This window comes from Bos indicus, chromosome 29 (genome assembly GCF_029378745.1).
Source record: "Bos indicus isolate NIAB-ARS_2022 breed Sahiwal x Tharparkar chromosome 29, NIAB-ARS_B.indTharparkar_mat_pri_1.0, whole genome shotgun sequence".
NCBI classification, from domain to species: domain Eukaryota; kingdom Metazoa; phylum Chordata; class Mammalia; order Artiodactyla; family Bovidae; genus Bos; species Bos indicus.
The window spans coordinates 49658518-49677792 of NC_091788.1; the positions used below are offsets into that span (position 1 = coordinate 49658518).

General features: G+C 54.9%; 1 long non-coding RNA gene across 4 annotated transcripts; it reads right to left on the minus strand.

Moving 5' to 3' along the window:
• Positions 1-8370: 8370 nt before the first annotated feature.
• On the minus strand, positions 8371-16502 carry LOC139180570 (uncharacterized). Of its 4 annotated transcripts, XR_011564797.1 has the most exons (6): positions 16386-16502; positions 15688-15794; positions 12006-12134; positions 11661-11712; positions 10735-10851; positions 8371-8708 (listed from the first exon to the last, which is right to left on the minus strand). It is a non-coding gene; the product is annotated as an uncharacterized lncRNA (long non-coding RNA). The 4 variants fall into 4 exon arrangements; XR_011564794.1 differs by having other exon boundaries at positions 8371-10851; XR_011564795.1 differs by having other exon boundaries at positions 8371-11221.
• Between the last annotated feature and the right edge of the window lie 2773 nt (positions 16503-19275).

Consider the following 19275-nt stretch of genomic DNA (forward strand, 5'->3'; position numbering starts at 1 on the left):
TTAATTTCATGGCTGCAGTCACCATCTGCAGTGATTTTGGAGCCCAAAAAATAAAGTCTCTTACTCTTTCCATTTGTTTCCCCATCTATTTGCCTTGAAGTGGTGGGACTGGATGCCATGATCTTAGTTTTCTGAATGTTGAGCTTTAAGCCAACTTTTTCACTCTCCTCTTTCACTTTCATTAAGAGGCTCTTTAGTTCTTCTTCACTTTCTGCCATAAGGATGGTGTCATCTGCATATCACGTTATTGATATTTCTCCAAGCAATCTTAATTCCAGCTTGTGCTTCTTCCAGCCCAGCATTTCGCATGATGTACTCTGCATATAAGTTAAATAAGCAGGGTGACAATATACAGCCTTGACATACTCCTTTTCCTATTTGGTACCAGCCCGTTGTCCCATGTCCAGTTCTAACTGTTGCTTCCTGACCTGCATACAGATTTCTCAAGAGGCAGGTCAGGTGGTCTGGTACTCCCATCACTTGAAGAATTTTCCACAGTTTGCTGTGATCCACAGAGTCAAAGGCTTTGGCATAATCAATAAAACAGAAGTAGATGTTTTTCTGGAACTCTCTTGCTTTTTTGGTGATGCAGTGGATGTTGGCAATCTGATCTCTGGTTCCTCTGCCTTTTTGAAATCCAGCTTGAACTTCTGGAAGTTTATGGTTCATTTACTGCTGAAGCCTGGCTTGGAGAATTTTGAGCATTACTTTGCTAGCATGTGAGATGAGTGCAATTGTGCGGTAATCTGAGCATTCTTTGGCATTGCCTTTCTTTGGGATTGGAATGAAAACTGACCTCTTCCAGTCCTGTGGCCACTGCTGAGTTTTCCAGATTTGCTGGCGTATCGAGTGTATAGCACTTTCACAGCATCATCTTTCAGGATTTGAAATAGCTCAACTGGAATTCCATCACCTCCACTAGCTTTGTTTGTAGTGATGCTTCCTAAGGCCCACTTGACTTCACATTCCAGGATGTCTGGCTCTAGGTGAGTGATCGCACCATTGTGGTTATGTGGGTCGTGAAGATCTTTTTCGTACAGTTCTTCTGTGTATTTTTGCCACCTCTTCTTAATATCTTCTGCTCTGTTAAGTCCATACCATTTCTGTCCTTTATTGTGCCCATCTTTGCATTGAATGTTCTCTGAGACCCCACAGAGACAGAGACTGAGCCAGCACTGTGTGTGAGTGTCTCCTGAGGAGGTATGCGTCAGCAGTGGACTGCTGCAGGGGCAGGGCTCTGGGTGCAGCAGACCTGGGTATGGCATACGCCCTCTTGGAGGAGGTCGCCATTAACCCCACCATAGAGCCAGCAGAACCTACACCAGACTGAGGAAACAGACTCTTGAAGGGCACAAAGCCTTGTGGGCACCAGGACCCAGGAGAAAGGAGCAGTGACCCCACAAGAGACTGACCCAGACTTGCCCGGGAGTGCCCAGGGGTCTCTGGGGAGGCGTGGGTGGGCGGGGGCCTGCTGCAGGGCTGGGGGCACTGAGTGCAGCAGTGCATCATGGGACCTTCTGAAGGAGGTCGCCATTATCCTCATCACCCCCACCATAGTTTGGTCTCAGGTCAAACAACAGGGAGGAAACACAGCCCCGCCCATCAACAGAAAATTGGGTTAAAGATTTACTGAGCACGGCCCCGCCCATCAGAACAAGACCCAGTTTCCCCCTCAGTCAGTCTCTCCCATCAGAAAGCTTCCATAAGCCTCTTATCCTTCTCCATCAGAGGGCAGACAGACTGGAAACCACTATCACAGAAAACTAACCAATCTGATCTCATGGCCCACAGCCTTGTCTAATTCAGTGAAACTAGGAGCCATGCCATACAGGGCCACCCAAGACGGATGAGTCACGGTGGAGAGTTCTGACAAAATGTGGCCCACTGGAGAAGCAGATGGCAAACCACTTCAGTATTCTTTCCTTGAGAACCACATGAATAGTATGAAAAGGCAAAAAGATAGGACACTGAAAGATGAACTCCCCACGTCGGTAGGTGCCGAATATGCTACTGAAGATCAGTGGAGAAATAACTCCAGAAAGAATGAAGAGATCGAGCCAAAGCAAAAACAATACCCAGTTGTGGATGTGACTGGTGATAGAAGTAAAGTCCGATGCTGTAAAGAGCAATATAACATAGGAACCTGGAAATTTAGGTCCATGAATCAAGGCAAATTGGAAGTGGTCACACAGGAGATGGAAAAAGTGAATGTTGACATTTTAGGAATCAGCAAACTTAAATGGACTGGAATGGGTGAATTTAATATAGATGACCATTATATCTACTACTTCCCTTAGAAGAAATGGAGTAGCCCTCATAGTCAACAAAAGAGTCTGAAATGCAGTACTTGGGTGCAATCTCAAAAATGATAGAATGGTCTCTGTTCGTTTCCAAGGCAAACTATTTAATATTACAGTAATCCAAGTCTATGCCCCAACAAGTAATGCTGAAGAAGCTGAAGTTGAACAGTTCTATGAAGACCTACAAGACCTTCTACAACTAATGCCCAAAAAAGCTATCCTTTTCATTATAGGGGACTGGAATGCAAAAGTAGGGAGTCAAGAGATACCTGGAGTAAGAGGCAAATTTGGCCTTGGAGTACAGAATAAAGCAGGGCAAAAGCTAACAGAGTTTTGCCAAGAAAACACACTGGTCATAGCAAACATCCACTTCCAACAACACAAGAGAAGACTCTACACATGGACATCACCACATAATCAATAACGAAATCAGATTGATTATATTCTCTGCAGTCAAAGATGGAGAAGCCCTATACAGTCAGCAAAAACAAGATCAGGAGCTAATTTTGGCTCAGGTCATGAACTCCTTATTGCCAAATTCAGACTTAAATTGAAGATAGGGAAAACCACTAGACCATTCAGGTATGACCTAAATCAAATCCCTTATGATTATACAGTGGAAGTGAGAAACAGATTTAAGGGACTAGATCTGATAGATAGAATGCCTGATGAACTATGGACTGAGGTTCATGACATTGTACAGGAGACAGGGATCAAGACCATCCCCATGGAAAAGAAAGGCAAAAAAGCAAAGTGGCTGTCTGGGGAGGGCTTACAAATAGCTGTGAAAAGAAGAGAAGTGAAAAGCAAAAGAGAAAAGGAAAGATATAAGCGTCTGAATGCAGAGTTCCAAAGAATAGCAAGAAGAGATAAGAAAGCCTTCCTCAGCGATTAATGCGAAGAAATAGAGGAAAAAAATAGAATGGGAATGACTAGAAATCTCTTCAAGAAAATCAGAGATACTAAGGGAAAATTTCATGCAAAGATGGGCACGATAAAGGACAGAAATGGTATCGACCTAACAGAAGCAGAAGATATTAAGAAAAGGTGGCAAGAATACACAGAAGAACTGTAAAAAAGGTCTTCATGACCCAGATAATCATGATGGCATGATCATTCACCTAGAGCCAGACATCCTGGAATGTGAAGTCAAGTGGGCCTTAGGAAGCATCACTACAAACAAAGCTAGTGGAGGTGATGGAATTCCAGTTGAGCTATTTCAAATCCTGAAAGATGATGCTGTTGAAGTGCTGCCCTCAATATGCCAGCAAATCTGGAAAACTCAGCAGTGGCCACAGGACTGAAAAAGGTCAGTTTTCATTCCAATTCCAAAGAAAGGCAATGCCAAAGAATGCTCAAACTACCGCACAATTGCACTCATCTCACACGCTAGTAAAGTAATGCTCAAAATTCTCCAAGCCAGGCTTCAGCAATACATGAACCGTGAACTTCCAGATGTTCAAGCTGGATTTCGAAAAGGCAGAGGAACCAGAGATCAAATTGCCACCATCTGCTGGATCATCAAAAAGGCGAGAGAGTTCCAGAAAAACATCTACTTCTGTTTTATTGACTACGCCGAAGCCTTTGGCTCACAACAAACTGTGGAAAATTCTTCAAGAGATGGGAATATCAGACCACCTGACCTGTCTCCTGAGAAATCTGTATGCAGGTCAGGAAGCAACAGCTAGAACTGGACATGGAACAATGGACTGGTTCCAAATTGGGAAAGGAGTACGTCAAGGCTGTATATTGTCACCCTGCTTATTTAACTTCTATGCAGAGTACATCATGAGAAATATGGGGCTGGATGAAGCACAAGCTGGAATCAAGATTGCCAGGAGAAATATCATTAACCTCAGATATGCAGATGACACCACCCTTATGGCAGAAAGTGAAGAAGAACTAAAGAGCCTCTTGATGAAAGTGAAAGAGGAGAGTGAAAAAGTTGGCTTAAAGCTCAACATTCAGAAAACTAAGATCATGGCATCCAGCCCCATAGCTTCATGGCAAATAAAAGGGGGAAACACTGGAAACAGTGAGAGACTTTATTTTGTGGGTTCCAAAATCACTGCAGATGGTGACTGCAGCCATGAAATTAAAAGACGCTTGCTTCTTGGAATAAAAGCTATGACCAACCTAGACAGCATATTAAAAAGCAGAGACATTACTTTGCCAACAAAGGTCCATCTAGTCAAAGCTATGGTTTTTCTAGTAGTCATATATGGTGTGAGAGTTGGACTATAAAGAAAGCTGAATGCCAAAGAACTGATGCTTTTTAACTGTGGTGTTGGAGAAGACTCTTGAGAGTCCCTTGGACTGCAAGGACATCCAACCAGTCCATCCTAAAGGAAATCAGTCCTGAATATTCATTGGAAGGACTGATGCTGGAGCTGAAACTCCAATACTTTGGCCACTTGATGTGAAGAACCGACTCATTGGAAAAAACCCTGATGCTGGGAAAGATTGAAGATGAGAGGAGAAGGGGACGACAGAGGATGAGATGGTTGGATGGCATCACCGACTCGATGGACAGGAGTTTGAGTAAGCTCCAGGAGTTGGTGATGGACAGGGTGAGGGACAGCCTGGCGTGCTGCAGTTCGTGGGGTCGCAAAGAGTCGGACACGACTGAGGAAGTGAACTGAACTGATGTGTAAGATAGATCGCTAGTGGGAGTTACTATATAACACAGGGGGCTTGACCCTGCGCTCTGTGACAGCCTAGAGGGGTGAGATGGGGGTGGAGGGAGGCTCAGGAGAGAAGGGATATATGTATACTTATAGCTCATTCACACTGCTGTACGGGAGAAACCAACACAACATTGTAAAGCAATTATCCTGTAATTATAATTTTAAAAAATTTAAATTACAATAAATACGTACATTTTTTAAAAAATCAGTTCATTTATTTAGGGAGTAAAACCAGAAGTGAAAATGTTCTCCTTCCCAGAAGGAGAAAAAAGAAAGTCAGCTCTCGTTGCTGGACCGGATGCAGCTCGGCCCTTCCCCCTGACTCCCCACACTTCGGCTGGTGTGGCTAGCACAGCCTGTATTCGCAGGAGGAATGAATGAAGTGGTGCCCACTGTGCCGGGCACGTGGAGACTCAGGGCGGCCGAGGCAGCAGGGCCTTGCTGGGAAGCACATCCTTTAGGACAGAAAGCGGGCAGACCGCCAGAAGGCGGGAAGTGGCCTCCACAGGGCGGGGCACAGCCAGGGCACCTGCGGGCATTCAGTCAATGCTTTCCGGATGAAGGCATGTGTGAGAGAAGGGTAAGGACGTCCACATCCCATTGAGCAGGAGGAAGATGAACTTTTAATCGGCGGTGTTGGCACAACTGGAGAGCCAAAGAGAAAGGGAAGAAATAGAGTTGATCGATCCTGCACTCAGCGCACAAGGGCAAAGCCTGAGCGGCTCAGAGGCTTCGCGGGAAAAGCTGAAACGAAGCCGTGTGGGCTCTACAGGAAAATATGAATGAGTTCCTCCACAAACTACGTAGCAAAAACATCCCCAAGTGCGGCTGAAACCCAGAGACAATAACTGAAATCAACCAAGCAAAGCAAACAAATGACTACCTGGAGAAGAATTTGCGAACAGCAGCACAGGTCAAGGGTTAAGGGCCCTGATACCTAAGGAACGTCCGAGACCGGGAAGATGAGAGACAGTCCTGTGGACAAGCAGGTGAAAGACGTGAACAGCTCATAGGAAAAGGGATTCATGATCTTTGTTCTTGTGGAAAAAATGCCCAACGTCACGGGGAACAAAAGAATGTAAATTTGAAGGTACACAGAGAGATCCTTGCTTTCTTATCTGATGGGCAAGAGTCCAGGCATTCCCGCAGGCTCCGTGGGTGGAGCCGAGGGAGAGCAGGTGTTTCGGGCATGTCACCTGCCAGAGGGGGTCCTGGCGGCTTTAGGACAAGCGCTCACATCATTCGGTTGGGCTGGTTCGTTCCACGTCTAAGAACTGGCCCACAGACACTCAGGAGAAATAGAAAGCAACACATGCATAAGGCCACGAGTGGTGGCTTATTTGTGTTCTGCGTGTGCGCTAAGTTGCTTCAGTCCTGTCCCTCTCTTGGCGGCGCTTTGGACTGGAGCCCGCCAGGCTCCTCTGTCCACGGGGTTCTCCAGCTAAGAACACTGGAGTGAGTCGCCTCCTCCAGGTGATCTTCCCCACCCAGGGGTCAAGCCCGGGTCTCTCACATCCCCGGCATCGGCAGGCGGTTTCTTTACCACTAGCGCCACCTGGGAAGCCCGTATCTGTGTTAGCGAAAGAATAAAAACAGCGGAAGGCCCCTCAGTGGGCGGAACCATGCTGTGGTACCGCGTACGGTGTTGTCAGTACCGTCCTAACCCTAGCACTCCAAAGACGAAAGGACCCCCAGGAGTCACACCGTTAGTACCGATACTGGTGCTGCTGCTTTGAAATGACACATATGTGTGATATATGTAGTACATGTGTCATGTTAAACTTCTTAGAAACCAGGATTTTCAGTACAAGAGAAAAGAGAAATAGGAAATCAAAGTGCAAACCCATCCTTAAGTTTGAATTGGGAATGTTAACATAAACTCCTCAGCTGTTTTCTCAAAATAAGACTACTTTCTATTTCTGACTGCTGAAAAGTTGTCTCATCAAAAAGAAGTAAGGATTTCATTGCATAAAAATGATACATGAAATAAATGGAGGTGGGGGGGGGTGGAAACAGTGGCAGATTTTATTTTCTTGGACTCCAAAATCACTGTGGATGGTGACTGCAGCCATGAAATTAAGAGACACTTGTTTTTTGGAAGAAAAGCTATGACAAGCCTAGACACCATAAAAAAAAGCAGAGATGTCCCTTTGCCGATGGGCTTCCCCTGTGGCTCAGACAGCGAAGAATCCACCTGCAACGCAGGAGACCCAGGTTTGATCCCTGGGTCTCAAAATCCTCTGGAAAAGGGAATGGCAATCCCTTGGCAAATATCCAAGGGATATTTGGATAAAGGCAAATATCCAGGCAATATTCTTGCCTGGAGAATTTCATGGACAGAGGAGCCTAGTGGGCTACAGTTCAAAGGGTCACAAAGAAGGAGACACAGCTGAGTGAGGTTTCTTTCACTTTGCTGACAAAGGTGTGTATAGTCAAAGCTCTGGTTTTTCCAGTAGTCGTGTATGGATGTGAGATCTGGACCATAAAGAAGGCTGAGTGCTGAAGAACTGATACTTTTGAAGTATGGTTCTGGGGAAGACTCTTGAGAGTCCCTTGGACTGCAAGGAGATCCAACCAGTCAATACTAAAGGAAATCCGTCCTGAATATTCATTGGAAGGGCTGACACTGAAGCTGAAGCTCCAATACTTTGGCCACCTGATGCAAAGAGCTGACTCACTGGAAAAGATCCTGCTTCTGGGAAAGGTTGAGAGCAGGAGGAGAAGGGGATGACAGAGGACAAGATGGTTATTTAACATCACCGAGTCAATGGACATGAGTTTGAGCAAACTCTGGGAGGTGGGAAAGGACAGGGAAGCCTGGCGTGTTGCAGCCCATGGGGTCGCAGAGTCAGACACAGCTGAGCGACTGAACAGCACCAGCAAGATGACATGTAAAGCGAGCCTATTTTAGGAGAAACATCTGCTTTTAAATAACTACAAATACAATAGGTTAGATGGAAATGTAAAATGAAAAACCGTTACAGACAGGAAAAATGATGCTTTATATGTAAGATTGTTATTGACCAAAACTTTCTAATTAACAGTATTATTAACTCAAGTGCTTTTCACTTTAATATAAGACCTCATGGTTGGGGTTCTCCATAACCATTCTTTTTTCTCTTTGTAGACATTCTTTCTGCTTGTTATTTGAAATATGGCAATATGAATTCATCCTACAGAGATTCTAATCTATGGTTTACATTAACTTTTTGTGTAAAGGCTGCTCTTAGAGTTCAAGATGTTTTCAGTGTCAGGATCCACAGACAGCTTTGCAATCAAATGGAAAATGATGATCATTTGAAGCTGATGCATATTTTTTTTCTCTTATAAAGTAAAAAAAAAGTATGGATTAAAATGTACCAAATATCTTTAAAATCCATTTTATTTAAAAGAATACTACAGAATTCTCACTGGGCCTTGGTCGGAGGCTAGGGCTCATTATTCTGAAAAGGAATAAAATAAATCAGAAAGGGACAGAGTTGAGTGCTTGCCCTTCCTCCTGGGCACGCACTGGACCTCAGGGTCACCGATGCCCCACATGCCCTGTGTACTGAGGCTCCGGGGCAGACGACGCGGAGTCAGGGGATTGCCTGCAAGTGACCGGGAGGGAGGGCGGTGGCCGGAGGAGACGAGACCAGCCTGCTCTGAACTGGCCCCTGTTGCGCCGCCGGCGGATTCAGGCTCCGGACTGTGAGCTTTACTCCGTGCAGGTCTCCGTATTCTGAAATTATAATCAGTAGCCACCCAAGCACCTGGGAGTTGGGGAGCCAGTTCTGCGGGTCCTGGCCCCAGCGTGGGACGTTGGACTGAATGGGAGGCCAGACAACAAGGGGTCCCCGCAAGTTTCCCGAAAGCTCAGAGGAGTTGGGGGGCCTGGGGAGGTCAGAAGAACTGGGGGGTGGGGGAGAGGGAAGTGGGTGCGTGAAGCAGGGCTGTGGCTCAGGTGAGGAGGGGCTCAGAGGGTGGGCGGGGGGCTGGGGCCGGGGAGGGGCAGGGCCAGCCCCCAGGAAACACAGGCCTGGGCTCTCAGGGGGCCTGGCTCAGCCATGGGCTCCCCAGCTGCCCTCCAGGACCCCCCCCCCCACAGCAAGGAAAGCCCCCTGCCTCCCCAGGGACCGCTCCTTTCACACCCTGGGCTTCTGGAGGCAGAAGCTGACAGGCCCACCTGGCTGGGTGCGGACCCAGAGGCCCCCTCCCTGCTTCTCAGGCACCATGGGCCATCTCTGGGCCTCAGAATATTCTGGAAACACCACACTCGCCTTCCTTCAGCAGCTCTTGGCCAAGACCCCTCAGCTCCCTAGACCCACGCCGGGCCAGATGTGCAAGAAGCCCAGAGGTTGTCAGGGACACAGAGAGAAACTGAGGCTGGGGTGGGGGGAGTGGTCAGAGTCCAGGCCAGGAATCTGCCCCCAGAGCTGCCCAGCTGGGACCCCACTCCAGCCCCACAGCTGGAGTGTCCACTCACCCCTTCCCTCCCGCAAAGCCCTGAGGGCCGCCCTAGGCCCGGGGTCAGCGGCAGGGAGAGAGGGGAGGAGGACTAGGGGATGAGGACGGGGCGGGCTGTGCTGCAGGGGGGCCCGCCGGCCCGGGACTCGGCCTCTCACCTGCCTCCTCTCCCTCCTTCTTGGGCAGGGGAGACCGAGGACCCCGAGCCCACAGCACCCGAGGCCGGGCGGAGGCAGGGGCATCTGTCTCCCCGCTGCCCCCGGGGACTGCCAGATGCTCACTGAGCAGCTGGCCGGCCCAGGCGGTCCCAGCCCTGGGGTCGAGCCCTGCGGCTCAGCTGGTGGCCCCCTGCGGAGGGTCCCATGCAGCCCGAGGTCCAGGGAGCCGCCGCCCTCCTGTCCCAGGTACGCGCTGGGAGTGGGGTGCGTTGTGTGGGCACCCTTGGGGGGTACGGCACACACGTGTATCGCACACGCGTGTCTGGCCATGTGTCCACAGGTGGGGCACACAAGCCCTTTAGGGACCACGTGGGCAAAGGGGACACCCCACCCCACTCCCGAAGGCTGCCCAGAGCAGTGGGACCTGGGGGCTGGCAGCAGGGCTCCCGGAAAGCAGACCAGCTGGGGCCCTGGGTCAGGGCCCGGTCATCCGGGGCTGGGCCCGCGGAGCCTCACCCCACACTCACCCCGCCCCACCCCGGACCTAGATCCGGCTGCCCGCGTGTTTCCTTTCATCTGAGGTTAAGTCAGCTGATATTGCTGAGCTGGGCTCATGCTCCCTTGTGTCACAAGTCTCCAGATAGCCATCAGGGCCGGCCCTGCTGATACAGAGCCCTGCTGGACATGCTCTGGGGCTAAGACGTGTCCTCCAAATCCCATGCAAGTCTGAGCACTCGCTTTGTTCCGGGCAGTGGGGCAGGGGTCAGCTTCAGCGCGGGGCACTGTGGTCAGAGCTGCAAGCACCCCAAGGTCCCTTCTGGCCACCCTCCCACTGGCTGCTGGGCCTCCCCCACTTCCAAGAGGATGCCTCAGGGACCAGCTCCAGAACCCAAAGCCCAGTGACAAGGGCCCCAGGCAGCTGGGATCGCGCTGGGCAGAAAAGTCAGGCTTGGGGTTCGGGGTCAGCTTCCAGCTGGCAGGGCCACCTTGCTTTATCTTTGCTGGGAATTTGCCCCAGTGGCTTACGAAACTGACCTGAATCTGTTCCAGACTGCCAGCGCATCTGTTGCAAGGATGCGGGGTCACAGCCTGGGGCCCTCTTTGATGAAATCACTCCTAAAAGGTGTTCCCTCAGACACTCACCCTGATCCTTTGGTTTCCTGGGTGACCTGCTGGTGTGAAGTCGGGGACCTCTGAGCTTCATGGGATCCCCAGGACCTGGGTCTGCCCCCAGCTGGCCTGGGGAGTGAGGGCTGGGGCCTGACACACCCCGATTCTGATTAGCACGACTTGAGACCTTCCCATCCTCCCAGGTCACCTGCATGCCACCCACTGCCCGCCAGCCTCAGCTGACCCTTTGGGGGCCCCAGGCTACTGTGCACCCCAGGAGCCCAGACGGTGTCTGTGCTGGGGCGTCTGAGGAGCCATCAGGCCTTTCCTCACTAGAGAGCCAGGCGAGCGTCCCCGGCCCCTGGGAGAAGGGGGCAGGAAACCTGGGAGGTGGCCTGTCCTTGGTCCTTTGAGGCTGTGTGTCCATTTCCTGGTCAGGGTCCTCGTCCACCTCGCCAGAGCTGCTGAGCCAGCTCTTTGGCCGACCCGGCTGGCCCTCCAAAGCTACCCTGATCTCCCCCTGCAGAACCAGAGCCCGTGCAGGGCCTGAGCTGAGAGTGGACTTAGAGAGGGCAGACGAGCGAGTCGGGCCAGGGAGGCTGGGGTGGAGGAGCCAACAGCAAAGCAGGGCTGGCCGGAGGAGGACGAGGGAGGGTGACTCAGCCAGCCTGGCGCTCGCTATCCAAGGGGCGCCTACTGAGTTCCCAGCCTGGCTTGGCCATGGCATGGGGGAGGCCCTGCCCGCAGTGGGTGGAGAGCGTCTCTGTGAGACACACAGGCCAGGGGAGACACCACACAAAGACCTCACACACCACACGGTGCAGGGCTTCCCCCAGCTGCCTCCTCCTCCCGACCCCCACAGTGGCCAGAGCCTGGGGGAGAGCTGCCCAACCCTCCCCCATGAGGAGCTGCCCAACCCTCCCCCATGAGGTGGCCCCTGAGGGCTGAGACTGACTCACCCACGGCTGAGTCCAGGCACCCGGGAGGACTTGACAGGGAGTGAGTGTGTGACTGCAGAGAGGCGTGGAAGCACGGACGGAGGGACAGACAGACGGGCGGGCAGGGGTGGGTGGGCAGGCGGATGGACAATGGGTGGGTGGACAGATGGGGTGGCTAAGGAAGGAGGATGAGCAGATGAACCCCCTTGGCACAAACGTTACCTTCACACTGAGATGTCCCTTGACATTTAAAAGTAGAACGCCCCAACCATCTAGCTACCTCCATCCAGGTTCTCAACTGCTCTACTTTAATCATTTAATTTTAAATGATTTTAATTTTAATCATTTTTTAAATTTGTTTCTTACTTCTTTCTTTGTTGTCTGCACATCGCCTGAGCCATGGTGCTGGTGCCTGGGGGTGGCTCAGGAAATCCACGCTGAATGACGAGCTGGCAGGCGATGGGACGGCGGAAGATGAGGTGGAGGGACTGTGGGCTTGGAAAAACAGGTGGGGGTCCACGGAGGCCTCTGGTTTTGAGCTTTAACCGACCCTCAGAAGGGAGAATCTGCTTCTCAGCCTCCTCGGGGGCCAGGAAGGGAAGGGGACAGAGGGACAGCTGAGGACCGGAGAGGCTGTGGTCCCCCCGGCCTAATGCCCGCATGCTGGCACTCCAACTGCACCCGCAGGGCAAGAGCACAAGTGTCCACAGACACACGCACGCACGCACACGGGGTATTCTCACGCCTGCAGGCACTGGACACACACCCCGATGGTCCTTGCACCGGCACTCCCTGGTGGCGCTAAAGCCAGCTCTGTTCTGAGAGCTCCCCTCCCCAGCAGGTCCTCCAAAGCGTGTGATCATCATCCCCACTTCACATCAGGACCTGGACCCACAACTGTCCAAGGACTCAGCGAGGGCCACCCCACCACCCTGCAGAGGCCGGGGCCGCCAGCCAGCCTAGCGCTGCATGGTGGGACCCGCTCTCGGTGACTGGAGAGGGCTGCTCCTCAGGAGACGGGGTGGTGGGACGCACTCCGCACTTACGTCTGTTTATTGCGAGACAATCGCTTTACAACGTCGTGTTAGTTTCTTCTGAACAACATCGCGAATCAGCCATGTGTAGACACATATCCCCTCACCTAGAGCCAGACATTCTGGAGTGCGAAGCCAAGTGGGCCTTAGGAAGCATCACTACGAACAAAGCTAGTGGAGGTGATGGAATTCCAGCTGAGCTATTTCAAATCCTAAAAGATGATGCTGTGAAAGTGCTACACTCGATATGCCAGCAAATCTGGAAAACTCAGCAGTGGCCACAGGACTGGAAAAGGTCAGTTTTCATCCCAATCCCAAAGAAAGGCAGTGCCAAAGAATGTTCAAACTACCGCACAATTCCACTCATCTCACACACTAGCAAAGTAATGCTCAAAATTTTCCAAGCCAGGCTTCAACAGTACATGAACCTAGAACTTCCAGATGCTCAAGCTGGATTTAGAAAAGGCAGAGGAACCAGAGATCAAATTGCCAACAGCCATTGGATCATAAAAAAAGGCAATTCCAGAAAAACATCTACTCCTGTTTTATTGACTATTCTAAAACCTTTTTGTGGCTCACAACAAACTGTGGGAAATTCTTAAAAAGATGGGAATACCAGACCAACTGACCTGTGTCCTGAGAAATCTGTATGCAGGTCAGGAAGCAACAGCTAGAACTGGACATGGAACAATGGACTGGTTCCAAATTGGGAAAGGAGTATGTCAAGGCTGTATATTGTCACCCTGCTTATTTAACTTATATAAAGACTACATCGTGAAATGCTGGGCTGAATGAAGCACAAGCTGGAATCAAGACTGCTGGGAGAAATATCAATAACCTCAGATATGCAGATGGCACCACCCTTATGACAGAAAGTGAAGAGGAACTAAAGAGCCTCTTGATGAAAGTGAAAGAGGAGAGTGAAAAAGCTGGCTTAAAACTCAACACTCAAAAAACTAAGATCATGGCATCTGGTCCCATCACTTCATGGCAAACAGATGGGGAAACAATGGAAACAGTGAGAGGCTTTATTTTCTTGGGTTCCGAAATCATTGCAGATGGTGACTGCAGCCATGTAATTAAAAGACCCTTGCTTCTTGGAAGAAAAGCTATGACCAACCTAGACAGCATATTAAAAAGAAGAGACATTACTTTGCTGACAAAGGTTCGTCTAGTCAAAGCTATGATTTTTCAGTAGTCATGTATGGATGTGAGAGTTGGACCATAAAGAAAGCTGAGGGCCGAAGAACTTATGCTTTTGAACTGTGGTGTTGGAGAAGACTCTTGAGAGTCCCTTGGACTGCAAGAAGGTCCAACCAGTCCATTCTGAAGGAGATCAGTCCTGAATAGTCATTGGAAGGACTGATGCTGAAGCTGACGCTCCAATCCTTTGGCCCCCTGATGGGAAGAGCTGACTCATTGGAAAAGACCCCGATGCTGGGAAAGACTGAAGATGGGAGGAGAAGGGGACGACAGAGGATGAGATGGTTGGATGGCATCACTGACTCAATGGACAGGAGTTTGAGCAAGCTCCAGCAGTTGGTGATGGACAGGGAGGCCTGGCATGATGCTGTCCATGGGGTCACAGAATCGGACACGACTGAGCAACTGAACTGAACTTGAGGAGTCCCCTCACTCTCTGACCTCCTCCCACCTGCCCCTCATCGCGCCCGTCCAGGTCATCACAGAGCGGGGAGCTGAGCCCCCTGTGTTACACACCAGCCTCCTTCAGGCAGTGGGGGGTAGGAGGAGTGAGCTGGGGGTGGCTCCTTCCTGGAGCTCCAGAAAACTCCAGAGAGAATGGTGGAGGGAGAGGGAGTGAGCCCGGGCCGGGGGCTGTGCCTGAGGGTCCGCTCAGCCCCTGCCAGCCTCTCCCTGTGTCTGTGATGGGTTAACGCTCCCCCCGCCCCCCGGGGGCTGAAGGAAGGACTGGCACCTGGCCCGGAGGTGGGTGACTGCAGGCGCTGCTTGTGGGGCCGGGGCCTTCCTGCCACCCCTGGCCCTCCTCATCCCAGTCCTGCTCCTGTTGCTGGGGCCACAGACGAGGCTTCGCGTGCCCAGTGCAGGGTCCTGGGCTGGGAAGACGTTGAGGGTCACTCTGTGGGGAGGGCACCGTCAAGGGGCCTGAGGACCCATGAGGCACAGCCTCAGAGCCGTGGACATTCTTGCGGGCCTGCCCGTCTCCTGAGTCCCAGGCGGGGAGCCACAGAAGACCCGGGAGAAAGGGGGTCAGTGAGGCGGGGAGCGAGCCTGGGCTACTCAGCTTGGAGGGGGCTTCCACAGCGTGGCCCACCAGGTCTCAGCCTTCCCCACAGATGTGCAGGTCAACCCAGAGGTGGCAGGCGGCGGCGGCCTGCTCTGTCCTCTCCAACCTGAAGTGACCAGAGGTGGTGTCCTCCACGAAGGACCAGGGCAGGGTCCTTCCTGTCCAAGGGCCTGAGTCCAGACCTTATGCAGACCCAAGCGAGGACCCCAGGCTGATGGGGAGACGTGGGGCCAGCTGGGCCCCTCTTTGGGTTGTGGCTTCTGTCCCAGGAGACTAAGAGCAAAGGTGGCTGGGTCTTCCTTCAAATTCAGCCCTGCGTGGCACCAGCATGCGGGGGCCGGGACTGCCCCCTGTCCAGGGGGGGGTGTGTCCCTCTCTCCCAGGCCTCAGCAAGGAGCAGAAGATGAGTGTGTCTCGGTGGAGAGCCTGCGGTTAGGAGTGGGACCCGCCGTCCCCAGACAGAGGCCTGGGACCTGGCACTCGCTCTGCCAGGCGAGGCACCTCCCCACAAATGAGGGGTCAAGCGAACTCAATCCCGTCCTGAGTAGGGAGCCGGGAGGATGCAGGCAGCTGAGAAAAAGCAGAGCAGGACTCAGGCCTCGGGAGGCCCCGGCCATGTCGTGGGCGCAGGCGGCACCTGGCGTCTCCTCCCTGCAGTGGCCCCTCGAGGGCTGTAGCCCCCTGCTCCCAAGGCTCCCCGATGGCACTGGCTCACATAAACGCCAGCCCGCACCCCTCGCCCACTCACTGGCTGCGTCGCCCCTGCAGCTCCGGTCCTGGAAGGCTCAGTGGCCGACGGTCCCCGGCAGGAAGCAGGCGGGCAGCACACGAGTTCCCCTCGGAGGGTCAGGCCTCCTGAAAAGTGATGCCAGGTGACACAGAGAGAAAGACCAGGGGAGGCTGCTGAGCTTGTGTGGCAGGGTGGGGGGTGCGGGGAGACAGCAGGGGGGCCTCTGAGGTTGGACGAGGGTGCGAGGAGGCCAGGTGGCTGGAGAAGTGGCAGTGGGCAGGCCAGGGCGGTGGGTTCCGGGTTGGGTGTCATTGCTGGAGTAGTAGGGAGCCATGGAGACTTGCAGGCAGGGACGAGCAGAGCCTGGTACTAGGCTGGAGGTGGCCGGAAAGGGGAGTCCTGGGGGCAGCGGTAGAGGGCAGGGCTGGAATGGAGGGTGGGAGGAGGGGAAGTACCATGTGCCTCCTGCCCCACAGGCTCGGAAGTTCTGGGGACACCCCTCACCCTCCACATCGCCTGGGCAGGACACTGGCAGGACCCCCGGGGGGACGGGCCCCAGGCCAGCAGGGCTGTATGACCCAGTCCCACCCCTTGCCAGGGCTGGGTCTGGCCTTCTGCCCAGGAACCCCAAGGACGGCCTCCTCCCCCCAGAATCTGGTCCTCAGGGTCTCAGGCCCCAAGGGCTTGTGGTGTCCGGGTCCCGGAGCCCCACTTACCTGGAATCCAGTCTTTCCTGAGGGATCTCAGGCGGCCCCTCCCCTCCCTGGGAGCGGTGGGGGGGCTCCAGGCTACACTATGGCTGCTCCGGCCTGGACAGCCGTTGTGTGCAGAGACACAGCGGCCTCTGCGGGCCAGGCCTCGTCCACAGGCCCCGACTCAGCCCGTGGTCCTGGGGTGCCCTCTGGTGGCCGATGGGCCCGACCGGCGAGGCCGTTGGGGGTCCTAGAGCTGGGCCTGGACCCGGCCTCCCACCCAGCCCCGAGCTCAGGGGAAGGGGCGCACGGACGTGTCACCTGCTCTCGTGTGTTACCGCAAACCCCCAGAAGCCGAGCTGCTTGGATCCGCATTTTCCAGAGAAACCAATGCCCAGAGTTAGAGAGACAGAAGGATTTGCAGGGCGTGAGCCGGGACCCTGGGCTCCAGGGCCCCGGTGCCTCCCTGTGCTGCTCCTCGGTGGAGCGTGTGAGAAGCCTGCTTGCTGACAGCAGCCTGCCCACCAACCAGGACAGCACTCCTGGGGGCTGACACCTCTGCTCGGCGGAACCCAGGAAGGGACAGCTGGGCTGTACCCCCCTGGGATCAGCCACTCCCACCTGCTGGAGAGATGGGCGAGACCCGGGAGGAAGCAGAGACACAGGAGGGGGCGACGCTGCCACCCCCCACAGGGCCGCCTCTTGACACCAGGAGACTGGCGCTGCCCAAGGGGTCCCTGGGCCCATCAGAAAGGGACGGCTGGCCCTTGTGCCTGGTGGCTTGGCCAGAGCAGGCCTGTGGGCCGGGCCAGGCCGAGGTCAGGCGGCACCCAGCTCTGCTCACGGCATTGGCTGCCCAGGTGCCAGGTGTGGTGGGCGGGGAGGGGCAGGCGGGCGGGCTGTGGGCCCCTCCACCCGCCCCTTGGCCGGCAGTCACACGTCCGGGCCTCAGGGAGAAAGCAGGCAGGTAGGAGCCCGGCTGCCAGCCCCCATGTGGGAGGAGGGGGCGCCCTGCCGCCGGTCACTTTCTGCCCCGTGCCTCGGTTTCCCCCTGGACCCTGGAACGAGTCCAACCTTCCTGGGGCTGCAGACGGATGGTCCCTCCATGGGTGAGGTGGGGTGTCCGGGAAGGAACCTGCAGAGGGTCTGGTCTGGAGGAGCAGCCCCAGGGCTTTGGGGGCCAGATGCAGGGAGCCGGCGCTCACAGCCGGGGCCCGTCTGGGTGGGGGCTGAGTGCTGGCTGCAGAGCATGGGACCCCTGTGCTCCCGCTCCTGGTCACCACATTCTCCCATCTCGGGAGGGAGGGGTGGGCCCGAGTGGTGAGGGGCTGGCCCCGATGACATGGCCCTGGGAGGGGTCGGGCTGGGACCCCCAGGGCCTGGCTGCCCAGGTCCACGGCACGGGGGCCGCTTCAGGAGACCCCTGACCAGGGCTGGCCATCTGCCCCTCTGCCCGCCCTGAGCACGGGCCCCAGCGCCTTAGCTGCCGGAGCTGAAGAGCTCGCCTCCATTCTCTTCTGCCTGTCAGGGGTAGGGGGTGGGATTCCAGCGGGGACGACTCAGGACCCCCGGGCGCCTGGACTCCACTGCCCCCTCCAGGAACAGGGGCCTCGAGCCGGACACCTGCTCATGCAAATCCGATGTTTGCATGTCCTTCCCGCTCCGCGGCCCCATTTGCCTGGCGCCCCTCCCACCCCCAGCGCTCGCTGCCCCCCTCACCCCCGCCCTGGCGCTCACGGCCACCCCCACCATGCTCAGTGACCCCCCAGCACTCGGCACAGGACCCAGTGCCCCTCAGCCCCTCGGCTGGGAAGCCAGAGGCCAGGGACCAGCCTTCGGGGTTGGGGGTGAGGAGTCTGGGGTGAGGGGTGTGGGGTGAGGGGTCAGGTGGTGGCCCCAGAGAAGGCAAAACTGGGGCTTAGGACCAGCTGCCTGTCAGCAAGGAAAGGGCGGCATGGGCTGGGTGGGCACCATAGCACCCCTCCTGAGACAGAGGCCGGCCCCAGGCCCACCCCCCGGCGGAGCAAGCCCAGGGCTCACGGACCGTGAGCACTCCAGTGCTACCCAGGCTCCCCACAGGCCGGGCTGGGGCGCGTCCAGCGGTGGGGAGGGAGGCCACCCCCACAGGCCCTGCCCTGTCCCCCCCATACGGTGGGAAGGCTCCCCACATCGCTGCCTACACTCTGCGGTTGAAGAGCATCCCCCCAAGTTCACGTCCACCCCAAATATCAGAATGCTTGGAAAGAGGGTCTTTGCAGAAGCACTGAGTGATGGCGAGGTCATAGGGAGTGGGGCGGCCCCTTGAGCAGTGACCAGTGTCCTTATAAGGAGATGGGGAGATGGAGGCAGAGACTGGAGTGACGCTGGAGCCCCCAGAGCTGGACGGGGTGAGAAGGCCCTAGAGCCTGCTGAGAGCACGAGGCCCTGCGCACCTTGATTTGGGGTTTCTGGCCTCCAGAGCCTTCTGTCGCTTTAAGACGCCCAGCGGGTGGTCATTCGTTAGGGCGCCTGGGACCCTCCAGCAGTTATAACCCCAAGGGCGGCAGGGCCAAGGGGGTGCCCGAGCCCGGGCCAGGCCTAGCCCCCCTCGCCCCTACCCTGGCTCTGTGGTCAGATGCAGGACCCCCCACTCCCTGTGTGTGTCCCAGCAGTGGGGGCCCAGCGTGGGGCAGGGAGAAGGGTGCAGGGTGGGGCGGATGCAAATCCTACCCCACCCTCCCCCAGAGCAGGGATGGGGGGAATTTGAATACGGCCTTTCCAAGCCGGTGATTAACGATCTTTCATCCTGGAGGCTGTGTGTGGGGACGGGGCCTGGGTGTGGGGGCAACACACGGGCTGTAGGAGTGCCCTGGCAGCCGTGGCAAAGTCCCACAGAGGGTGGAGGACAAGGGGAAGCGAGTCTCTGCTCAGGAGG